The sequence below is a fragment of the Acromyrmex echinatior genome, chromosome 1, assembly GCF_024713525.1.
Source record: "Acromyrmex echinatior isolate Ae372 chromosome 1, ASM2471352v2, whole genome shotgun sequence".
Classification (NCBI taxonomy): domain Eukaryota; kingdom Metazoa; phylum Arthropoda; class Insecta; order Hymenoptera; family Formicidae; genus Acromyrmex; species Acromyrmex echinatior.
Genome location: NC_141852.1, coordinates 17,562,226 through 17,586,301, shown reverse-complemented (window position 1 = coordinate 17,586,301; position 24,076 = coordinate 17,562,226). Strand labels below are relative to the sequence as shown.

General features: G+C 33.1%; 1 protein-coding gene and 1 long non-coding RNA gene across 3 annotated transcripts in view; one reads left to right on the top strand and one right to left on the bottom strand.

The window, feature by feature from the left end:
• LOC105154964 (disintegrin and metalloproteinase domain-containing protein 10) overlaps positions 1–24,076 on the bottom strand; it is a 72,572-nt gene that overhangs the window by 14,071 nt on the left and 34,425 nt on the right. The gene's annotated exons all lie outside the window — the stretch shown is intronic.
• Positions 4–22,931, top strand: LOC147911022 (uncharacterized). Its single transcript, XR_015546764.1, has 2 exons — positions 4–10,657; positions 19,677–22,931. It is a non-coding gene; the product is annotated as an uncharacterized LOC147911022 (long non-coding RNA).

Here is a 24,076-nt window from a genome sequence, read left to right as displayed (position 1 = left end):
GAAAGAGAACAGAATGTGATGTCGGTTAATAAAGACCCAATAATCGAATTTATCGAGAGAAAAGGGATCATTTTTCATATAGATTCAATTATCATAACTGGCGACTTTTAAGATCTTCCATTATAGAATATTTAAACGTGAATACTAATTAATAATATACATGTATATACAAATACAATACAAATACAATATTTTGTATATAGGTAATATAATCTATATATAATCTATATATAATAATTACAATTTAATTTTTATATATCAAACTGTTATAAATATATCAATTATACTTTCACGTTTTTTGTTTAAAACTCAATCCTCATTTAGTTAATTATCCATTTTATATATGATTTTATAAAAATTTGTAAAATATTAAAAATTTTCTTTTTAATATTTATAATTCTTATTAATAATTTAATTTATTATAAATAAAATAACACATCAGTTTTTGTCATTACTCGTACGAGAGAGAAATCATTGACAATTCAAAATACGTTAATAGTATTTTTGCCGTATTTTAATAATGCTAAGAATGGAGATTGCTAAACTTATTATTAATAGTTTCTGCAGAAACGAATTCGCGTTGAATGTATGGTGATACAATCCCACAGCTACCTTTTAAATCTGCGAAAATACGAGGACGAATCGTGGCGGCAGGAGACTCGTTCCCACGGTACATATAAAAGTCACCGTCGGGGTTAATTATATTTGTAGAAGCCTTCGTTCTCTGTGTCGTCGTGCTTTCATTATTTCTTATGAAATTTTTGCGACTTCGCCCGAGTTAGCGAAGGTGCAAGGCGAGATGGTATGGTAACTTTTCGGACGGAATTAGAAAGGATTGCCGGGTATTTAGGATCCGGGGATGAGCCATAACTTCGTTTCGTTTCGCTTCGCGCCGTGCAAATTCCATCCAAGCGGTTCAACTTCCGGAACGAAACGACAGATTTCCGTGGAAAATTCTTGAAATCGAAATTTACCATCATGACAACGAACAAGAAATTCCTCCTATTTACTTTATCGTTGTTGCTAATATGTGACGTAGATTTGCATAATTTCAGCATAAAATGTGTGCAAATCTTGTGCAAATAATATGGATTAATCGGATGTAAGTCTGTAAGACAGTCAAATAATATTATTAAATAATTAAGTTTCTAAAGTGAATCTAAACAGAAAACTCTACTCTAAGCAAATACATTAATCTCTTAATATATTGACATTTTATGTAAAATGTTTAAATTCCAAAATTTAAACATTGAGTGCAAAGTTCAACTATTTACATTTTATTTTATTTTTTACTCCTCTCTCTCTCTCTCTCTCTCTCTCTCTCTCTCTCTGTCTCTCTCTCTCTCTCTCTACAATAAAATGTGCACAGACGGAGTACGATAATAACAGAAAAATTGGAATTTGTCTGGAAAAAGCAGTATGTACTGGAACTGTCGCTCAATATGCGTGTACCCCACTTCAGGTACAATTTTGTAAAGACGTTGTAAATTGAGGGACGGCAGAGAAAGTTGAGTGGAAGACGCTCCAGAAAATCACGACCTCCGAGAATCGAGTCTCTTGGCTCGAAGCGAGTTTTCCCGGGTAGAACGTGGGTAGATTCCAGGAATTCCAATCGTCAATCATAGACGATATTCCGGACTATCGCTGGAGGAAAGATAAATCGACTAAAGTACTATCGCAAAGTCGAAGAAATTTACGGCCGTATGTTACTTCCTACAAGCAATTGTTTGGATCCCTTTCGTTGTTAGCGCGCGGTCGATCCGTAAGTTCACTCTTCATGGTAATCGATACCCTATCCGATAAAAGGGACAATCAGCAGAAAGGTTTTATATCGCGGAGCAATTTAGCTGCCGTGCACAAAAGGAAATAGGTTGTACATAAATAAAAACATGCCAGATGTTACAAGAAACTAATTTATTATTTAAGCGTATCATTTTTTTAATTATTTTTTTTTTTTAGAAGAACTTGTAACTTTCAATTTGAAATTACAAATTAAAAATATCGATTTTTATCAAGAAAATTTAAAACATATTTCGATAAAATTTAACTCTTCGTTGACACACCTCTTTTTTCGATCGTTTTTTGATACACTGGATGACTCACATCCAAAGCAATGTTTAAACAACTGACATTCTTATTTAAAAAATCCAATCAATATAAAAAAAATTATGGATCAATTTCAAGGTCTGTAGAATACATTCAAATAGTTTTTGATTGAAATTTCATTATAGTTTTTGTGAAAAAAATTCTTGAGTTCAATGAACAGAGAAAAAACGAGTAAAATCTTTGAAAAATTATAACTTTCAAAAAATTCAATATTAAAAGTTAAAAAATTACAGAATTGTTGCTCTCATATGATACTTTAAAAAAAATTAGTTTGTATAAGTTGGTTTTGGATAAAGAGTATTTATTTTGCATATTGAATGTAGGCTATTTTGAGAATTGAAAAAACAGAGATTTTTTTATAAACATTGTATTTTTGTTCTACAAAATAAAAGAAAATTGAATTTCAAAGAGTTAAAATAATTTTGTGGGTAGTTCACACCCAGTATGTCAACGAAAGGTTAATTCAAATAAAAAATAAGAATATGAAATTAAACATGAAGTGAAAAATGTATAAGTAAAGATATTATCCTACATGACGTTGATAAAATTTTTCAATGCATATATTTGGAAACAATCTCTTCCTTTATACGAATTTAAACATGAAATATGATTGTATGTCAATTATTCTATGTCTAAAATATAATATAAAAATTAAATATAGTATCGAGACTCTATATTTCAATTATTAAAAGAATCACCGATAAAAATTAAATCACGAAAAGATAACATAAAAGTTTCCGAGTGGAAATTAAATAAAAATTTTAATATAAAAATAAAGAAAGATATTAAATTAAAGACTATTTTGTCAATGAAAAACTACTGAAATAAGCTAAATTCAATTTGAAAATTATAATACATGTAAAATTCAATAAATGTTTCTTGCAGTTATCTTTAAATCTGCAAATTTTCATTTATATAAAAAACTTTGATAAAAAATTAATTTTACAAAAATTAAATTTGCAAAACCTGGCGCGTTACTTATTTTTAAATGTAATCTTAAGGTAAAACTTATTCTTCCTCAGAAGTCGAGCAAATACAGACGAGAACAAGATTTAATATTGAGATGTTTCTTTATTTCTTTGTAGAGATAAATTCACTTTTATGCGAAGTATATGTATATAATATATCTTCAAGTTTTCTGAATTTTTTTCATGTTTTTTTATGTTTTCTGCGATTAATTATTGTCAAGAATTAGCAAAAATATAAATCATAATGGCACCTTTTTTACAATTTTGTAATACTGCTATCTGCATCACATTTATATATCTAATTATTATGGTATCACGAATGATTATCAAAAAAATTGTCTTAATCTGAATCGCATTTAAATTTAATCAAATCCTTATTCGCGCTGTTATTCTTTAAATAATCATTCAATTATGTTAATTTTAAACAAACATAGGTACTCTAAACATATTAATTTAACATTGGATTCGCAAATATCAGATTACTATTAAAGAAATTTTGGAGCAAATATCAATTAGAATTAAATAAGACAGAAAAGGTCTCATTATCAATTTGCACTTTTACAACCTTTTCAAAAAATTAAAAGTCTTATCATTTTTACTAACAAGCTAAAATCGCCCTCATATTGCTCAAAGAATTCGTAGCTGAAATACCAGCTGGTGATTTTAAGGTACGCTGTGAAGACGATTGCTCCTTTTTCTAGACCGCAAAAACGTCGTCGATTAGAACTGAGGAAGAGACAGCAGCACGATGTCGAGATGCCTAGCGAATTTCAGATCCAAGTGGAATTTCGCGATCCGTTTTTCTAGAAAAAAAAAACCGAAAATTCTCCTCTTCCAATCTACGGAGCTTCCATGGCTAATTCGATCCCATTTCGCGCGATAGCGCTTAAGCGTGAACGGCGATTCCCCGTGGACGAGTTGAGAAACGTAATCGATGTGCGGCGTCGTCTCTTCCTCTCTCAACGAGAGATCGCTGATGGAAAGTGGACCTCCCGCGAGAGGCTCAATAGTGAACCTTTGGTCGAGAAACGAGGAGGAAAAGTAAACGCGTAGGAAACACGAGGAGAAACTGGGCTATCGTCAGATTAAATTCGATCGCCGCGCCGTGGCTTTGACGCAGGTCGAGGTCAGATTTTCCGCTCTGCGGATACTGTCCAGATTACGATCTACAACGGGGCATCTTAAAGCTTAATGTAACTCTACAAATTTATAGGAAAACGTCCCTCTCTTTTTCGTATGTATAATTAAAAACGTTATTAAATCTTAACGTCTTATTAAGTCTTAAAAAGATATTCGCCAAATAACTTCTGTAACTTTGTAAACACAAAAGTACACAACTATTTGTACTTCGCTGAATATCTTGAAATATACCTACATTTATTACTCTCCAGTACCACTTTGTTCCTTTTAAGGCATAATCGATACTACGTTTTTTCAGAAAATTCTTATTTAGATTTCAATATGCAAACAATAAATAAAATACAGTCCAGTTTTTAAAAATTTATTGTTAAAAATTACACAAATGTACAAGAATTTTTTCAGGTTTTTATATATAGTCCGGAACCATAAAAAAATATATACTGTTTCCTTCATCGGTCCAGAGGGTAAAATTCTTTTATTTTTCATTTGATACAGTTTCATGTTCAAACTTTGAATTTTTTCTTCAATATTCTCTACGTCCTTAATAATATCAAATTTTGTATGAAGTTTATATAGCCGTGTTACGTTTACTTGGGCTTTCTCTGCATTACGAGTTAATGACCGAAAATTTCGAGATGATGCTGCAGGAGGATTAATATTTGCATATAAAAATCGACTAAGATTGATTGTTTCTTTACAAGACAATGAAATAATCATGATGTTGTGTTTATTTGGCTATTATAAATAAATATATTATGTTCTCTAGAAGAATGTGCAGAATCAATGAATTAAGGACGGTAGATAATCTATTGTATTCACGCTTTTGATAACATTTCTTCGACTTTTTTCACGTTTGAGCGCTCAAAGCGAAAAGCGCGGCTTAATCTTCAACAAGCGAGCGAGCGTGAGATCTCAAACAGGTGAGGAGAGCAAACGGAGGATACTCTTTTTCCTAAAAGGCAAAGAACAGATAAGGATAAACGGGGAAAACACGATAATTGCATGGCAATTAACAAATACGCTAAGAAAATACTAATTATACGCGAATACGGTCATGCTAATGCGCAAGTAAAGCGAAGAATAGAAACAGGGAATGTCAAGAATGAAAAAAAACAAAATTGTCATGGAGAAATACTCTGTCCCCAACGACGAAGGGTAAATGAAGATAAAGACGAGGAAAACGTGATAATTGCGTGGTAATTAATAAATACATTAGGGAAGTACTGATTACATACAAACGATAATGGCTTTTGAACGATTAAAGCGGCAATAAGAGGAAGATAAAAAGCTGGAATGTAGAAAAAGTATGAAAAGAGGGTTGAAGAGATATTTTTCTCGCGATATAAAAAAGAAGGAATAAAGGAAGAATTAAATTTACTCGTAATTGCGTCGTTAATTAATAAATTATGGTATAAAAGTAGACTAATGATATAATTATCATATCATATAGTATACCCGCGGTAACGACGGTAATGGCAGAGCACATCTACAAAGAACGGAAAAATATAATAATTAAAAAAACCTTACTCCTTTTCTGTGGTCCAAAAATAAAAGCAAACAGAAAGATAAATACAAAAAGCGTAGCAATTAATGGATATACTTAAGAGAGTATCGATTGCGAGATGGAAAATATGAATGCTGAAATGGATCGGACACGGAGAAGCAACGTGGAATAAGGGCAGAAAACAACAGGAGGGTGGACAAACAAAAGTAGAGGATTATAAAACTGTCCGCGTATGACTGCCAACGGTGCATCCTTTTGATAGCTTTTGTGCAAAACTACCAAGTTGCCAGATGCTCGAGATGAAAAAAAAAAAGAAAAGAATCTGCGTCCCGCAGCTTAATCGAGTCTCATCCCTACGCGACAGTTTGGACAGGCGTAAAACGGATAAAGTAGATCGCGCATGTCGACGTCGGGGAAAACAAAGAAAAATTGATATAAATACGGGATATGCTAGACCGCGAGACACGCAGGAATAAATAAAGAAAAGTGGAACGCGCAATTAAACGCAACGAGGACGAAACTCTCATCTCTCTTGTCGCTGACAAGATTTTGCGTTGATTTGTGTTTCCGTAAAAACAATCAATTCGCAAAATAAAAAATACAATACAGTATCTTTTAAGTACCTGCTGTAATATGTGAATACACAGCAAATTGAAAATAAAGGCCCTAAATAATAAAAAAAAAAATACAAACAATAAAGAAACCGTATTCAATCAAAGCGGATCTTGCTTAATATTTTTGCGTAAATTTTTACAATTTACTGTTTATAATAAACTGTGTTTCAAGACGAAATAATCGACACGTAGTTTATATAAATTAGAAAATGTAAACATTTACGCAAAAATATTATAATAGACACCAAGATTCACTTTGATCGAATAAGGCTCTTTTCTTCGCTTATCTATGTATTCACATTTTTGCTTATTAGTATAAAAAAAACAATAAAAAAATTGCTCCAGATAACATGGCATTTTATACACATTCGCTAAATATTGACCTACATTCATGTGAATAAATATGCATGTCATGTATGTATACAGGGTGTCTCACAACTACCGAATTTCCTCTTAAGGACATATTCTTGAGATAATTTTGAGATGAAAATTCTAATACGAAAAAATGTCAAGGCTACAATAATTTTTTAAATTATAAGCTAACTTGAAATGCTTATAAGTAACTTATAAGTAAAAAATCATTTTACTTTTTAGAGCCTCTATTATTATTTCTAGATTCTTTTGAACATTCTAAAACGAAAATCCTAATATGAAAATATCGAGGCTATAAGTTTTCGAATTACACACTATTTTTAACCTGTATAATATTTGCTAATGTTGCGTACATTGATCATGTTCATCTGGAAATGCCTTAAGACATAAGCAACTCAACCAATCACGTAATATCTAAGCAGTAAGCAAATCAATATTTTAAATTTACTACTTTTCTGTTTATATTATTGCCTAACATAAAAAAATGTAAGACAATAATGTAATTAGTAAAAAATAGAAAATCTAATATATAAATAGAAAATTTAAAATGTTGCTTAGAACTATCGTACATGTACTTTCCGTAACAGTAATCACAGTCAAGAATTGTTAAAAATGTTCAACTCAGATTGACTAATTCTTATGATACGCCTTACGGTTACTGTTGTGGAAAATATGTGCAGCAGGTCTTACCGTTTAAGATTTTTTTTGTATGCACGTAGCTGCAGAGAATATTAGCACGACACGCAGCCTTGAATTAAAAGCTTTATTAAATTATGGAATCAGCACTCATTTGATGGATTGTTCAAATTCTATTATCACGACGTCCGCCGTTCAGATATAGCAGCATTATGGCGCATGTTATACACGTTGATCAGATTAACGTCTTGCGCGTACTCGATAGGAATCGCGGTGTTAAGCTCACGTTACAGTCCGTCACCGACACACTACATTGTGTATAACGTACAATCGTATTCCGGCGTGGTGCTGTACGCTGGCAATTTATCAATTATTCATCGTGGCGCCCACATTCGCGAAATATTATTCAGCACAGTCGCGCGATAGTCAAATTCCCTCGTTACACGTTTACATGGTTTTACGCGTCGACGCGAGACACGAGAAAAACATTCCTCCTCTTTCGAGGAGAATCGACTTCTGAAAGTAATCCCAAAGGAAGAAGCTGGTTAAGTCGAAATGACTTTGAGAAAAGAGAGATTGGACATATAGATAGAGAGACAGAACGGAGAAAGAAAACCAGTAGAAGAAAAAGCATTTAGCTCGAACGGTGACAGTTAACTCATTTAATCAGCGCTGACAGACTGTGCAATATTTAAATCTGCGAATATCTTATGGATTTGACGAATAAATTCTAATAATTTTGCCTTCAAACTTTAATAAATTCCTAAGAGCTCTCTTATAAAATATAAAATTAAAATAATCGCATATTTGTACTTAATCAGTTTTAATACAGATGAATTATAGGTAAATCTTACATATAAAATAGATATACAATTATATTATGTCCTTTTATGACAAGCAATTTAGCCGAGTTATAATATTAGTAACGATCTTTCTCTAACTGTGAAAGGTGATAGATTTGACAAAAAAACATTTTAAAAGTCGTCTTTTCGAGTAATCTTGAAGGGAGAAACTAGTTAAGTCGGAACGATCGCAAGAAGAGTCGGAGCGAATAGAGATAAAGGAAGAAGATTGTACGTTTACGAATGTAAAAGTGAGAGAGAAGGAAGAAAATTCTCTGGGAGATGTTTCGAATGTGAGTTAGAGAGAGAGAGAGAGAGAGAGAGAGAGAGAGAGAGAGAGAGAGAGAGAAACAAAAGGAAGAGAGAGTAAGAGAGTGTGTGAATGCGCATGTATGTGTGTGTCATGCAGAACGAGCGTCGGACGATCGTTGAAAAAAAAAACCGATAAAGGCAGGCGAGATACAAAAGGAAAAAGCTTTCGCCGATAATTAATGAATTATTCATGTTCGAATTCGTTTTTATCACGCATTGTAGCGTGTTTTCGTTCATACTTATTCATCGACGGGCTCGTCCGACGATTTCGTGCCTCCGCGATAAAACGCCCTCGCCAACGGACATTTGAGAGCGCGATTCAATAGACTGATCTTCTCTCGTCGCCAATCAATTCAGGCTGAAACTTGCATTTTTCATACGCCTGATACGCCTGAATCGACACTCATCCCCTCCCCTCCCCCCCTTCTCTCTCTCTCTCTCGGTAAATCGTGATAAAGAATCCATGTCGCAATCTTCTTACTTCAACGTAAACGTCGCTTTTAAAAATAGCTACCAACTACTCGTTTCTGATCGCTATGAATAGAATCGTCTTTGACATTATAAAGTGTTAATAAACAAGAGGAGACGATCGAAACAATTTTCTGATAAACACCATTAAAAAGTATCATTCTGTTAAACACATATTTTGATAAAAGCTACGAAAAATGTTAAAGTTAAACGATAACTAATATCCTAGCTAAATCGAAAGAGTTTCAATAATTTTGTTGAAATATACATAAAAAGTAAAATAATATTGAAACAACGATAAGAAAAAAAAATTTTAAACGCAATACCATTAATATTTTGTACAGTAAGGTGTGTAGCAAGACTGCCGCCAGCGAGCAGAGAACAAAGCAGCGTCAGAAAGATGCAAACGTTCATCTCTCTCGCATCTCGAGACGCTTAACTCTTGCAGGAGGATTCGTTAAGAGCAAGCGAACCGGTTGACTGCTAGCGTAATCTCGAGAAGTGGCGGAGCGGATCTATGGAAATACAGAACCTTCAATCGGGAGGGTGGGACCGAGATCAAGAACAAAGAACGTGAAAAAAAAGAAGAAAGTAAAAAAAAAATAAAGAAAAATCATCGGACGAAGAGAGACAACGACGATGAGAGACAAGCGCGGCGGAGTTGTCCGGAGAAAGGGATGAAACAAGAAGATAGGCTTTCGAGCGGAATGGACAGAGGTTTGATAACCAAGGGGAAAAGAGGGAAGAATAGTCGAAGAGGTTTGCGATGGAGCTTTTACGGAGAAAAAGCTCCTCATGCTCGTTAGTAGAAAAATCCAATTTAGTTATCGAACGGTTAACGGATCGGCTCGATCGTGGCGCGTTCGACACGTCCATCAAGTCGCGACAAGCGTAATGCTACATACGCGAGAAAGCGCAACCGAGAGACGCTTTATCGAACAACAATAGAATTACAGTGGCGGAGCGATGGTCACACCAGGTCATCACATTGATCTGAATTCGACGCGGAACTTTGCGTCTTGTCTGGCTTTCACTGAAAATATTCTTTTACGCATTTATCTCGTAAATTCTCCGAAACTTCCAATCCATTTCACATTTCTCTCGAAATATATAACAAAAGCTTCGCAAATTAATTAATTAATTCATCGATTATCAGAAATAATTGAAAAAGAACTTCTGTACAAAAAGCAAGAAACAATCCTAATTACGTCAAAACTTGTGAATTAACTTTCATTGATCGACAGGGGGGGAAAACTGATTCACTTTTTCTATTATATACTGTAAAGTCAGTTTATATCAGTCTACGTGAAAGCATGGCAGACAGCTTTTTACCTTTGTTTCTTTCGCGCTCTATTCTACAATATTATTTTTGGCGTCCCCACGTCCTTCGTCGATTTAGTAAAAGCGATTCACGCGAATGGTCAGTTTCAGCTGCGGCTGTGCAAAACGTGGGTGAGTCAGGCGCTGAAAACTCGCGACAGCCGCGTCGAAATATGCAGTGAAAATCGCAGCAGTGCGAAGTGGCCTTTCATACCGGTAGTTCTGCTCGCACTCGCAAAGCAATATGCAGCGAATAGTACTTGAATACCGAATTGTTCCGCAGTCCGAGAACAACATCGAGAGCTATTCGCTATCGTGTAATGTCCGATAAAAACTGAGACAAAGAGAACACGAGTCATTTACTCATTTTGAGTGGTACGTACACAGTCAGCCTAGCTATAGATTTCAATAAAAATTTAATATACAATGCAATTTCATTTCGTTTTATTCATACGGATACCGAGATTAAGCAAATTTTACAATAAACGCACTTTCGAAATTTTTTTAAAAAATATATGTGCCATTCTAATACAGTTTATAAATTGAGTGCTGATTTCATTGTAGACATTTCGCATGTTTTTTGTAATAGTTTTTTATTTTTTACTCTCTAAATCAGTCAGTGACATCTATCCTAAATATGCCATTGATAATCAATGAATGAAACGTAAAATCTCTAATCATAACTAACCTTGCTGTAGTGTATAAATTTAATGTGATATTTAAAGATTGGAACTGACATGCAAATATCGATATCTTAATTATAATGCTGAAACTTTCTATCTTTTTTTAGTTGAATTTCACTGATTCAGATTTAGAGAGTATTAAAGTAAACGTGAGTTCTAACGTAAGTTTCACGAGAGAGTATTTTCTTTTCTCTCTCTCTCTCTCTCTCTCTCTCTCTCTCTCTCTTCATATTAAAAAGCTTTACCCTAGTTAAAAGATTCAATGTCGAGCGATGATCTATGACGCCGTAAATCACCACGGCAGCGTTAAAAATATCACGCTATATATATCAAGTAGCCTTTTTCGAGATATATATTACGAAACTACCCCGTGGGTAACTCTTCGTTAAACCATCCCCGATTCTCCACAGCAATCTCTTTGAGATTGAAAAGCACGTCGTAATTTTCCTCGTCTTACTCTTGCTGGCCGATTTATGCTTCGCATAAAATCCCGTAGGTGTAGCCCTTCTGTTAGCGTAGTAGTCCAGAGTTTGTCCGATCCACTTTTATGTTTCTAGAAATTAATTATATTAATCCCGAGTAAAGAGAGAAAAAAAGAACAACTAATTTCCTACGAGGAAGATAAAAAAAGATCTTTTCGATGTGCAAAATTAATAGCTTCACTTGTGCGAATATATACTTGTGCTAGAATATCGCGCATATCGAAGATATTTCTTTGCGGTGTCTTGCGGCATTAACGTAATCGATGGTAGTATCTATTTCGCCGTAGAGATCGCGATACTTAGTCTAATGAGCGTTGGTTAACCCTCGATCGACCTATTGCGAGCTAATCGTACAGAATAATTGCCGACCTTTTTCTCCCGCGGTGCAGCAGCACAAATTACGTGTTCCGATACGTATATACATAATCTCGAGTACTAGCACTCTTGTTGATTTGCGAATCGACCTCGATTGTCTATTTTCCAACAGATAAAATTGCAGCAAGCGTAAAATAAGTCTCAATCCATCCAGCTCAGTTTTGCTGTATCATACAAATATCGCTACTTACAATCAGACATTTGAACATGACTCGCGAGACGATGAGATTATGGAATAGACATTTATCGGTAAATTTGTATTTCTATAATTTACATACATCAAATATAATATTTTTTTAAAAGCCGAACATAGCAGTAATGATTTGTCAATTTATATAATCAATTTTAATTTTAACTGTAAATCGAAAATTAATTTACAAAAAAAATTAATGAAACTTCAATCATTTAAACAATATTTTAATTAAAATTATTTAACAATTCTATTCTACAATTTTCGAGTAATATCTTTTGCCAAATAAATTCTACAATAAAAAACATTTCATAAAAACATCTAAATATGTACCTCTAGACGAGCTAATAATTACATAATTCCTCGATCAAATGGTTTTAATTATCGGTAATATTATTTACTACTATTTATACGAAATATTAACGTTGCTTTTATTACTATATCAGATATTGTACATATAACTGTTTCGGCAGAATTAAAATAGAGATCAATTTGTACTGATCGGTATCGATGATATGGCAGTTATAAAAAAATATATCTGACTTTAATTACCGCATTTGTATACTCATGAATAAATATGAAATTTCGTACGTATATAAAAACAAATTTCCGAACGAAATAAAGTTATACACATTTCGCTACTCCTCTTGATTAAAGGCGACGTCGATACCTTTGCCCGCCTCGATTAATCAGCTCGCAATCAAGAAAAGCGATGCGATCTCTCTCGGCGAAACCAGCTATTGTTTTTCCTCGTTCTCGACACTCGGAGCGCCGAAAGGATAATAAATATTCCGCTCTTGATCATCGCGGCAAATTACGAACTCGAACGCGCACAGACCGTCGATATATCGACGGACACGCGCCGGCTGGTTTGTTAATTGACTATCGGATTATCTCCACCATTAAGTCGGCTCGAATCATTGCAGACAGAAAAATCGGATCAACCACTGCTGATCGATAATACTCGCATTATCGGCTCGTTCGAAACGCAAAGCCAAAACTTCAATTATGATCATTATATTCGACTTAATATATCCGCTAAAATGTAGTAAATCGTTTCTTGTAAATAAAACTAGGACTATAGTAGAATTAAATTTACTTAATAAAAAGAAATGGATTAATATTTTTTATTTTTTTGTACTAAATAAATAATATATCTCTCTTCATATTTCATAAATATATCTTTGTACCGAATAAATATTTAGTTGACACTATTCAAATAAATGATTTATTAAAATTTGATATTTTTTTCAGTGTAATGATGCTATAAAAATTTTTAACATTCTAACCAATTTGAGCGTCTTACAATTATTTTAGATTCGATTGCACTAACATTAATTTAAGCAAAGCTTAGAACTCTCTTTCTCTGTCTCTTTTTCAGCTTTAAGAGAGAGAGAGAGAGAGAGAGAGCGCGCTTTAAGCCTCGCTTGAAGTCAAAGTAACGTGCAATCGAATCTTAATGATTCAAAATTTCAGATCTGAATCTAGCTATGTAATTTTTAAATTTTTCAGAAACTTTCTTTCCATACAACTTTATTCGTCGTAATAAACATGATGCTTTTAATTTTTTATTATTAGATCAGCATTATCTATTACTTAAAAGCTTTGTAAAAAATAAGTCTATTTTCGAGATAAAATCAAGATAAAAGTGATTTAGAGAATAAAAACGGAGAACAAAAAGTCGCGAAACATCTGTTAAAAAATGTTGCTGTGTAAAGGAAAAGTTTAATCATATCCGTTTAAATATACGGATATTGTAATTAATAAAGAAAGCTTTCGAAAATTGCATTTTCTTTGTAAGCAGTTTGGCATGCTTGCTAATAACAATAAACAGCGCAGCCCTAAAATCTCGGCTTAATTAACCATAGCTTCAAGCACGCATTCTCTGTCCGTGTCCCTTTGTCTCCGTAATTCGTATTCTTCGAATGCTAGAAGCTCCGCTTATGAATTCGTCAGAACAAACTGGCTGCTGGCCAGAAAGGCCTTCATACGATCGTGACTTGCTACCCTTTCGCATTTCAGTTGCCGCGTCAAAATTCTTTGTAAATACTATCCTTTCATCAAGTATACATCATGAGTCGTTCGCGTGCGATGTTTTATAAAAACGTTATCCCAAAAAAAGTCTACATTGTGTACCTATATGCTTAAGTATAAAAAAAAATCTGGTTGATTAATACAAACAGATATGGTATATACGGTACAAACAAATATAAAACAAAGTTAAAATATGTATTTTACAAACTTGATTTTAATAATTATTCAATTAACCGACAAAAAACAAATTTAATTGGTTAATATTCATTCAGATTTGAAATAGTTTTTATTTTAAAAATCAAACAGATTTTTAATCGAGATAAATATCGTATCAAAAAAACACACGGTCATTAGCATGTAAAAATTAATAATGTGTAACGTATAAAAATGTAAAAATTGCACGAATTTAATAACTTCAGGAATTTAAGTAAAAATCGAAATCCTGCTTTTAGTATTTTAATTTGCGGACAGCTTTTATCTCAATATAACGTTTTGCAGTTTAATTATCAAGATTATTTAAAAATAAGAATTAAAATAAAGCGAGAGAAAATTTAGGATTTTATATCAAACTATGTATACTATAGTAAAGCATGTTGATACAGAATTATTCGTATTAGCGATTTAACATAAATAAATCAAAACAAAAATGTCGCTTTCTATTATAAGAGATTGAATTTCTTGATATATTTTTATTGAAAAGATTTTCCTTCATATCTGATATTTTGCGCTAAATGTAGCCATTTAACCCTCAGGACCGAATCATATTACGTAGCATCCAATATCTGATAAATAAAACTCGAAAAAATAAAAGGATACGAGATAAAATTGCAGAGATTCGAAAAAAAACTTAAAATACGATTTTATTTCCCTCAGAAAAATATAAAAATTTCAAATATATGTAATACTCAGACAATTTTCACAGTTAGTCAAATTAAAAAAAAATATTCATAAAATTTATAATAGACATAATCCCTATATTAAAATTTGATAAAATTTTATAAATTAATTTTTATAAATCAAAAACAATTACTTTGTATTGCTGCTTTTTCTTCTAATTGCCTCTACAAATTACATGCTGCATTTAACGTCGAATGCACGTTTACAATTATGGAGAACGAAGTTTACAAGCAGCTCGCTTTAATGTTCCAGTAAATTTGCTGTCAACAGGAATCAGAGTTCTTTGGGCAGCGGAGTTGCCGTTAAAGAGGCTTTTCAAGCTGGTTTGAGAACGAAACGAGCATGAACATTTCGACAAATACATCGTCCGTTAAAGAGTTTAACTCGTTGCACAGGCCGCGGAAACAATGGCCATTCCGGCATCGCGGCAACTGCATTCGCGCTAGCAAAGTGCGGAGTACATTTCGCCGGTGTTATCGCAATTCGAGTGCCGCCCGCGTTCTCCGAGCCGAGAGACACGAAATACGCCAAAATATCGTTATAGCTATTACCGCAGAACATTGAGCGGAGGGAAAGACGGGATTGGCCTACTTTCCCAGTGAAACCATCCTCTCCCCGGAGGAGAGCGCGGAAGAACCGACATTACTCGCGTACTTTGAAATTTTGCCTATTGGGAGACGACGCGGGATTCCGCCGACTATGACAAATGGCCTGGCAATTTTTGCGCTTCTCGAAAGCCCCCTGATCGATTCCCGGACACTGTCGTCGTTGCCGCAGCGCGAATATCGCGCGAATACAAGTCCATCGTGAAGAAAAGTCGCCGCGCGGTGTCGTCCATTCGGTATGTAGCATGTCGACGATAATGCGTTATACGTCTCAATAAACGAATGAAAAATTGCTTCTGAAATCATTCTTCTACATATTGTGTATTACAAGCTGATGTCCTGAGTTCATCCTGTTAATATCGACGTAACTTCGTTACGTCGAGTTCCGCGAAACTGCATTAACCAATATTTAACTGCCCGGCAGATCGACCGAAAGTGCTTAAAATTTAAAGCGTTTAAAATTTCGCGTCGTAATTAAATCGCCCGAAAATTTCGAACAGTAATGAAACGCGAAATGCAGATAGAGCTCTGTTTAGATAACTGCAGTTCAAAAAAAAAATGAAAAAACTTCTAATTCCAGTTGTTACCATTCATATAACTCTAAATTAACGAAAAAATTTACGAAACAAGATATTTTAAAAAAGCAACTAGGTTAAAAATTGTGTAGAAATTGTTAAAATGCGTACTGCAAATGTAATACTTCGTAAAATATATTAAATGCTCTATGATATCTGTATTTTTATTAAGCGAAAAAATACGGAATGACACTTTGAAATTTTCTTATTAATTAAAAGCATATTTTTCTGCTCTTATTCGCAAGATGCGCAAAATATGGGTATTCCATATTGAAAAAGTAAAAAAAAAAGTAAAAAAAATTTAGTAGAAAACTTCTATGAAACTCGGAGCTTGTCGCGAGAGACATTAACATTAAAGGGATTTGTGGCCGGAGAGAGTGGGATTTCTTTGGCGAGGATTTAAACGAGCGCGCTTTGCGTAATTGAATTTTAAGTATCACAAAACTCGCGACACGAAGCTCACACCAATCCTTTGTTTCGCACGGATAAATATAAATACTTGAAAATTCATTACACCTTTTTTTATTCTCAAAGAAATAAACGGTGGATGCAACCAACGGTGAAGCGAATTTTAGATTCCTCGCGCTGCTTTTCATCTACGAATCCTATTCAATTTTTGCTTGACGACAATTTAATTAGCCGCAAAACGATATCTAATATTCTCCCAGAGATTTAAGTTCCCTTCGTAACGATGTAACGATAGCGAAAAACAGGAAATATTACGCGTGCAGGCATATAAATAATTACATACTACTGCTCACAAAGAGAGAAACGTTCCCGCGACTATTTCACTTCCAGAAAAATAAACTCGCGACCCTGATACTGAGCCCCGATAATCTTTACCCTGATAACCGAGTCGGACTTCGCAATACCGGTGCGACTCCGAGCATAATGCAGATACTTTCATCGAGCGCGTAATAACTCGCGCGCAGACACAGATTCGCTCGCTTGCGAACTTTCCAAGACGATTACTTACTAATAGCACTGCCGCTAGCCAATTCTACATTATCCTGAATTGGAAATGGAGTGTCCCCGGATATGCAATTACACGCGCGTATACCGCGTCAATTAGGCAAGTTTAATCGGTAATCGGATTATCGTTGATACGCGTTATCCCGCACCAGTGCATCCGCTATCAGGACAACTCTGCAGCCAACCAGCTGGCGGATTGCGGCGGCTTGCTGGCGGTTTACAGAGACGTAAACACGAACGCGCCAAAAAGTCAAGTTGATTTAATTGCTGCGACGCTCACTGTACGTAATTACTAATTTCGAACGTCGCGTTGCTTGATAAATGAAACGACAGCCGCTCCCTGGATAATAATCGTGTCAAACGCGTTATTGTACCAAATCAACTATACCAAGTCATCGCCATTTAGCGTAATGATTGTTGTAATTACATCACAAACTATAATGATAAGTTTAATTACCATTACATCCTCACCCTAATTCATAATATGTTATATTTGTCTTTCGTCGTCGTCGTCGTCGTCGTCGTCGTCTTATCTTGTTTTGTAAAATTTATTTTTTTCAGGTCTCGGAATTTCTAAAGTACTTTTAATTTAATTTCTTATTTTGCTGAATTTCCTGCGATAATATTTTGCAATTTAGTGGCGAGGCGATTTAATTAGTTCGTTGAAGTATCGAATTTCGAACGTCAGACAACAGAAATGAATTTCATTTCGTTTTCACAGCGATATTAACTTAAAATCGGAAAAGAGTAATAATAAAATCTCAATCATTCGTTAAAATTTACATGATTTCCTCTGATTTTTCAAAGAAATAAATCACCTCGATGTTATCGATTTTGTAGAAAAGTGACAACTCTCTGATATATGATGACATGATGGTATCGATATGTATAATAATACGCTATTTTGAATACATCTTGTCATTCGACTGTTTCATGAAGCGAATATTTCACAGGTAGAAAATGGAAGTTGACTTATGCCTGTACATATTCGTATCGCATTGCATTTATAGTTGTTACATCCCGTATCGAAAACGTATTCTCACGTGAGAATAGTTTTTTGAATAAAATTTTATTTTATCTTAAAATACAGTTTTATTAAAGATCAATCGAAAATATATTCAGTAGCAAAAACAAACAATTTATGTATAAAAAGTAGGAATGTAAAATTACCGGATACCGAATATCTGAACAGAATGTAACATCGGATATCCGGTATCCGATCGGATAAGACAATTTCTTCGAATCGGATATCTGATATTTTCCGAGAAAGTATCTTCTAAAAAAAAAAGAAAGAAAAGAGAGGGAAAAGATATAGGGAAAAAGATTGTAATTTTGCAACAATGTATGTGATATTATAGCATCATGAATATACTTATTTCTAGAATATTTGTATAAGAAAAAATCAACAATTTAAATTTTAATATCAAATTTCAATCAGATATTTCCCTGGATAATAGTGATATCCGGCTATCCGATCGGATAGTAAAAAAGTGCCTGATAATACCGGATACCGAATACTTTCCGAATATCCGGTGCATTCCTAACAAAAAGTTCAAAACAAATCAATTAGTACACAAATTTTAAAATTTTAAAATATTTATACTAATTTGTCTTAAAGAAAGGATACGGTAGACTCTTTACGGATTTTGATCTCCTTCAACATGATCTGCACGATAAATTTACATCAAAAATAAATTATGCCATGTTCAAATGTTTTGTTAAATTAGCTTTATAAATAGTATTTTTTAATGTGTGAAGTATCCCGCACTAATTATTATATATGAAAAATAGATTCCCGATAAATGCGTTTTCATATTCATATAATATAGCTTATAATGTAGTAAACAAAAAATAACATAAGCTCAATAATGAATAATTTTTTTTAAGTACAATATATTAAGAATTTTTTAGCTCAAATTATTATACACCTTTGATATACTACAGAAAAAACTATCCATTATTGAGCTTTGTATCTGACATCTTTTATCTGACATTTTTTATTTTTGTTTATGACATCATATTACAATCTATCATATGTGAAATTATAAACTCATTTTATCGGGATCCATTTTTCCATATACAATACTATAATAATTAGTGCGGAGTCCGAATTGTGTTGAAACTGTTAAACAAAAATATACAAACACATATATTAACGCAATGCTCAGAATAACTAAATCTAGAAAAATAATTGTTATCCGCAAATAAAATTATTATAAATAATTAATTCCATAAGTAACAAATGAAATAAAAATAAAAAGATAATAATGTACTTATCTCTGATTAACGCTATCACCCGATACTTCGCAAATTTTCTCCTCCCAGATCCGTTCGTTGCACTCGCGAAAATAAAGCTAATTACGATTGTGCGTACTGATCACCAGAATAGAATTGCACGGCACTTTTTATACTCCCGACATTAATCACAGCGTTGTGCATTTTACCATTGTATTATTACGATAAAAATATAACACAAAGAATATACACGAAGAAATTGTAGGAAGCTACGATTTGTTCGCCATTCACAATGCTTGTCATAATTAATGTAACGAACGATAATAACCATAATAATTATTCATAGAAAATAATTACGTTTCAATGCAACGGACACACGAAACAGCTCATGCAGTTACCTGCTCGAGTCTCGGGGTCAAAATGACAATACGACGCATAGCGACCTTGCCTGCCATAAACACCAAGACCAACAGTTATGCCACAGAAAAATGTAACGTATTTTTAATTCCGCTAGCTAATAATCGTGTACTGTAATAACTAGGATAATAAACTGTGTTTCGAGAGATAATACGATGATACACCACGGAACGTTTCGTGCCGTTATTTGCTCGCACGAATCTCGTGCGATTAAGGCCTTGTGTACGCATAATGCGTACACTACAAAAACATACACCAAGGTCATAAAATATTCGATATATTATGAAATAAATGCATGCTATTTTTTATTTCGTACATTTTAAATAAATTTAAATAAACTGCAGTTAGTACATATTTTTATGCTTTTATATACATGTATGCTTAATTTTGTATATTTATTATATATGTCTACGACGTATATAATATGATTCAATACTATTTTATATGATGATTAATTGAGACAACGTTTCAAAATAAAAAAATGCTAAGTATAAACCTTAATTTTGCAAGAAAGTTTGCTTCGATATGTTTAAGGACTGCATTTAAATTTTTTTAATAGATAATTGCTAAAATCGAATTTAAAAAAATTAATTTAAAAGAAGTATATATTGCTATCCTATTAAATTATCAATTTATCGTATTATTTAATTATGCAATATAAAAAAAATTATCATTCGACAAATTCAATCTCTGTTTCAATTTGTTTCAATTTCTTGTGTATATTTGCAGCTTCAAATAAGTTTTCTTTTAAATAATTCGAGAAAATATGTAAAATAACAGTTTTGTCTTTTACAATCAAATAAACTCTTGAAATATATATGGTATACCTAATAATTAATTTTAAACTTCGAAATACGGTTATCTTAAAGCGTGTGAGGAATAGTCGGAAATAAAGAAACCTGATGCGACAGATATAATTTCAGTTTTACAAAGACGTAGTACGGTTGTACGGAAAACAGTGTTATTTTCCATTTAAAATCGTTGCGGAAGAGAATATACAAGAAGGCAATCAACAATCTCACCACTTTGCGCGTATCGACAAGAGCGAGTCATCTCGTCCCTACCGCTTTATGCATAAATGCGAATAAATTACGTGTCCGCTCCTCTTTGGTGTCGAATTGCTTACAGCCGGATCCTGTGCACCAAAGTTCGGTGTCGAGTGCGGCTCGACATTCGACCGTGAAGGATTAATAAAGTCCCGTCTCGTCTCGTCTCGTTTCATCTCTCGTCCATATCGACGCTCTTTTATTCGTACTTGAAAATACATTTTGTGAGAAAATGCGCATGCAGTAAGAAAGAATTACTCAAACAAACAAAATCATCGGTCGCTCTTATACGAACAAATAATTGAACATGAACGTTAAGAAGGCTTAAAAAAGTGGAGAAGAATCACGTGACTTTTCTTATCTTAATACAAGAGCACAAAGGATATAAAATGTCATTGCTATCTTGTAAAAAATAAACAATGAATAAAATTTAAGCCGTAAAATTATAATTTGATATTAAAAAATGTTTTCTTTATAATAAAAATGAATATTTATGTTAAAAAAAATTGTTTCTGATAATTATTTCAATTTATTTTAGATATTAATAATTTGGATTAATATGACATCATTTTCAAGTAGTTCATGACTCTTGCAATAAGAAAATGACAGAGAAATTTAATTTTTTTAATTCCAAAATGTACTCTTACATAACTCTTAAAACTTCCCTCTTACATAACTCTTCAAAATTTTTATATTTTGTTTACAAGAGTTTTAAATTACTTATTCTCCTTTTCATAAGAATAAACTACATTAAAAAAAAATCTAAAAAAATTCAGGAAAGCCTACATATTAATTACAAAATTATTCTATCAAAATTATTAAGAATTTGATCAAATTCTTATACAATTATATGAAAAAATTGAAGAACCTCCTTAATGTAACGAAATATTTCTGCGTTGATGGAAGCGGTGTGTCGATACACAAGTTGTTCAATTAACTTCATATTCAATTGTTTGAACGAGTAAGCAACTTTTTCTCAGTGTGCAAAGATATGTTTGCGCAGTGCAAGCAAATGGTTTTGCTACAAAAGCAAACATCGAGTGAAACATGGGTGCAGTGTTGCAAAGGTGTGTTTGAAATATACAAGCGTGTGAGCGAACAAGATGGATACGCTGTAAAGGTGCGCTTATATCGTAAAAGCGCGATTAAACCGACGTATTCGCGTTTGTACTACGCTGCGTAAACAAGAGAGCAAACGAGTATCAGTGAACGAATTGATTTGCCATAAACGTGCGTTTGCGGCATTTGAGAATGCGAGTGAATTCGCTAGAAAGGCATGTTACGCGAGCACGAACGATGGATTGATTCGTTGTGACACAGTAGAAAACGAACGTATCCATTCGTTCGCGTTCATACCAGCGTTATACAGGCAATCGTCAAAGAAGATACGCGCGTGGCACGAATGTCGATCCCGAAACTGTATGTATAAAGGAATCCTGTTCAATACAGAATCTAAACATTGGATTCCGATGTGAGTTAAATGGTTCTATCAAGTAAGCCAGAACGTTTCAATATATATTTCATATATATTGCGGTTATCGCTATATTAAACTACATCATCATGTATCGAGTCGAGTCGGAGAAAATACAATATTAAAACGTAATAGATGTACATGCACGAGCAACAAAAATAAATAAAGGAAATAAAAATTCAATCTAGTATATTTTAATATACATAATCATTAAAATGAATATACAGGGTATCCCAAACTTTGCGACTCAAAATAATATTGCAAGAAAAATTCTGAAAAATTAAATAAAGTTATTTCTAAATTTTTATTTTAAGCAATAGTTTCTGAGATATAACGATTTAAATATGGCCAATTACAGATTACGGTAAGTATTAGTGAATTGAAGTTTACTAAAGTTTTCATACGCGCAACTCATGGACATGATGGCTATCTAAATATAGTCTGTAATTGGTCATATTAAAACACTCTTATCACCGCCAAAATTAATGTTTAAAATAAAAATTTTTTAATTATTTTTTTTTTACTTAATTTTTCAAAAACTTTCTTGCTGTAGTATTATCTGAGTCGCGAATTTCAAGACATCCTATATATTCGCTTATAATCTCCACTCTTATACTCTATCCATTTTTCGCTCGTTCATCTATTTTATTTTTCAATTGATTTTTTCTTTAATTATCTTCTTTTTGTGTATATCGGTTTTCATTTTTTTATTCGTATACCTTATTTTTGTATCTGCATATTACTTTATATCTTTATATATGTTCTGCAACGCCAAACGAGCTTGGGAATATTGCACGAAGATCTGATTCACTTGACTCAGGAGAAATTCATCTGCAGTAGTGTAAACGTTTCTATTGCGAGTACGGGTAACAGCTGGTGCTTGCGTAAAGTGTAAACGCACCTTAAGGCCACGGTTATGGATGCACGTTCCGACCGAAACTCATCCGGATGAATTCGTACCAGACGTTGGAACTAATCAAATACGGTAAATCAAGTCAAGATGACTTTGGATTACCAGCTTCAGGCTATACCGTTTTCCCTGCAGCTAATAGTCGTTTTGAAATGAGGTGAAATGATGTTGTTTGTGGTGATTTTTTATTGCTGTCAAATTAAAATTAACTGTACCGTAAATGTACAATTTACCATACAAATTACATTTCCGTTAATTTAGAATTTACTTAGAACTGCTTATAATAACTTATAATTGCTTATCTAAAAAAAAAAAGTTCTGTTATTTATTTGCATTCACGAAGTTTTTCGTGAGAATTCTTTTTAGATGTCTGTCGCACCAAAACGCTATCTTATCTTCGAAATAAATATTTATTATTAGACCATAATGTCCGTATGTATAACCCATAGTATTCAACGGCAAATGCAAAGTTCCGGGATACTCCATATAATGCGAGATCTGATCACGTAGCGTGTAATTACCTTCACTTATCTCGACACATTTAATTAGTTCTGATCGGCAAATTCCTATGCGCGTTCACTATGCCAATAACCCGCATGCAGTGTACTATCTACAACTATAATCCTTAAGTTATCCAGGAGTTACTTAGGTTTTAATCCGTTTATGATATTATGAAATATAATTAAAAAGATTAATATCAGGAAAACAAATGAAGGGCATTAATAAAATACGTTGAAAATTAATAAAAGTGATATAACAGAATAGGATACCAAATATCTTGGCGTGCAATCTATCTTTTCAATAAATTCGCCAGTCATTCAACATAAAAGTAAGATAAATAAAAATAATAATTAATTAATTAATTAATTAATTAATTAATTGTTCCGCAGAGTAAAATATA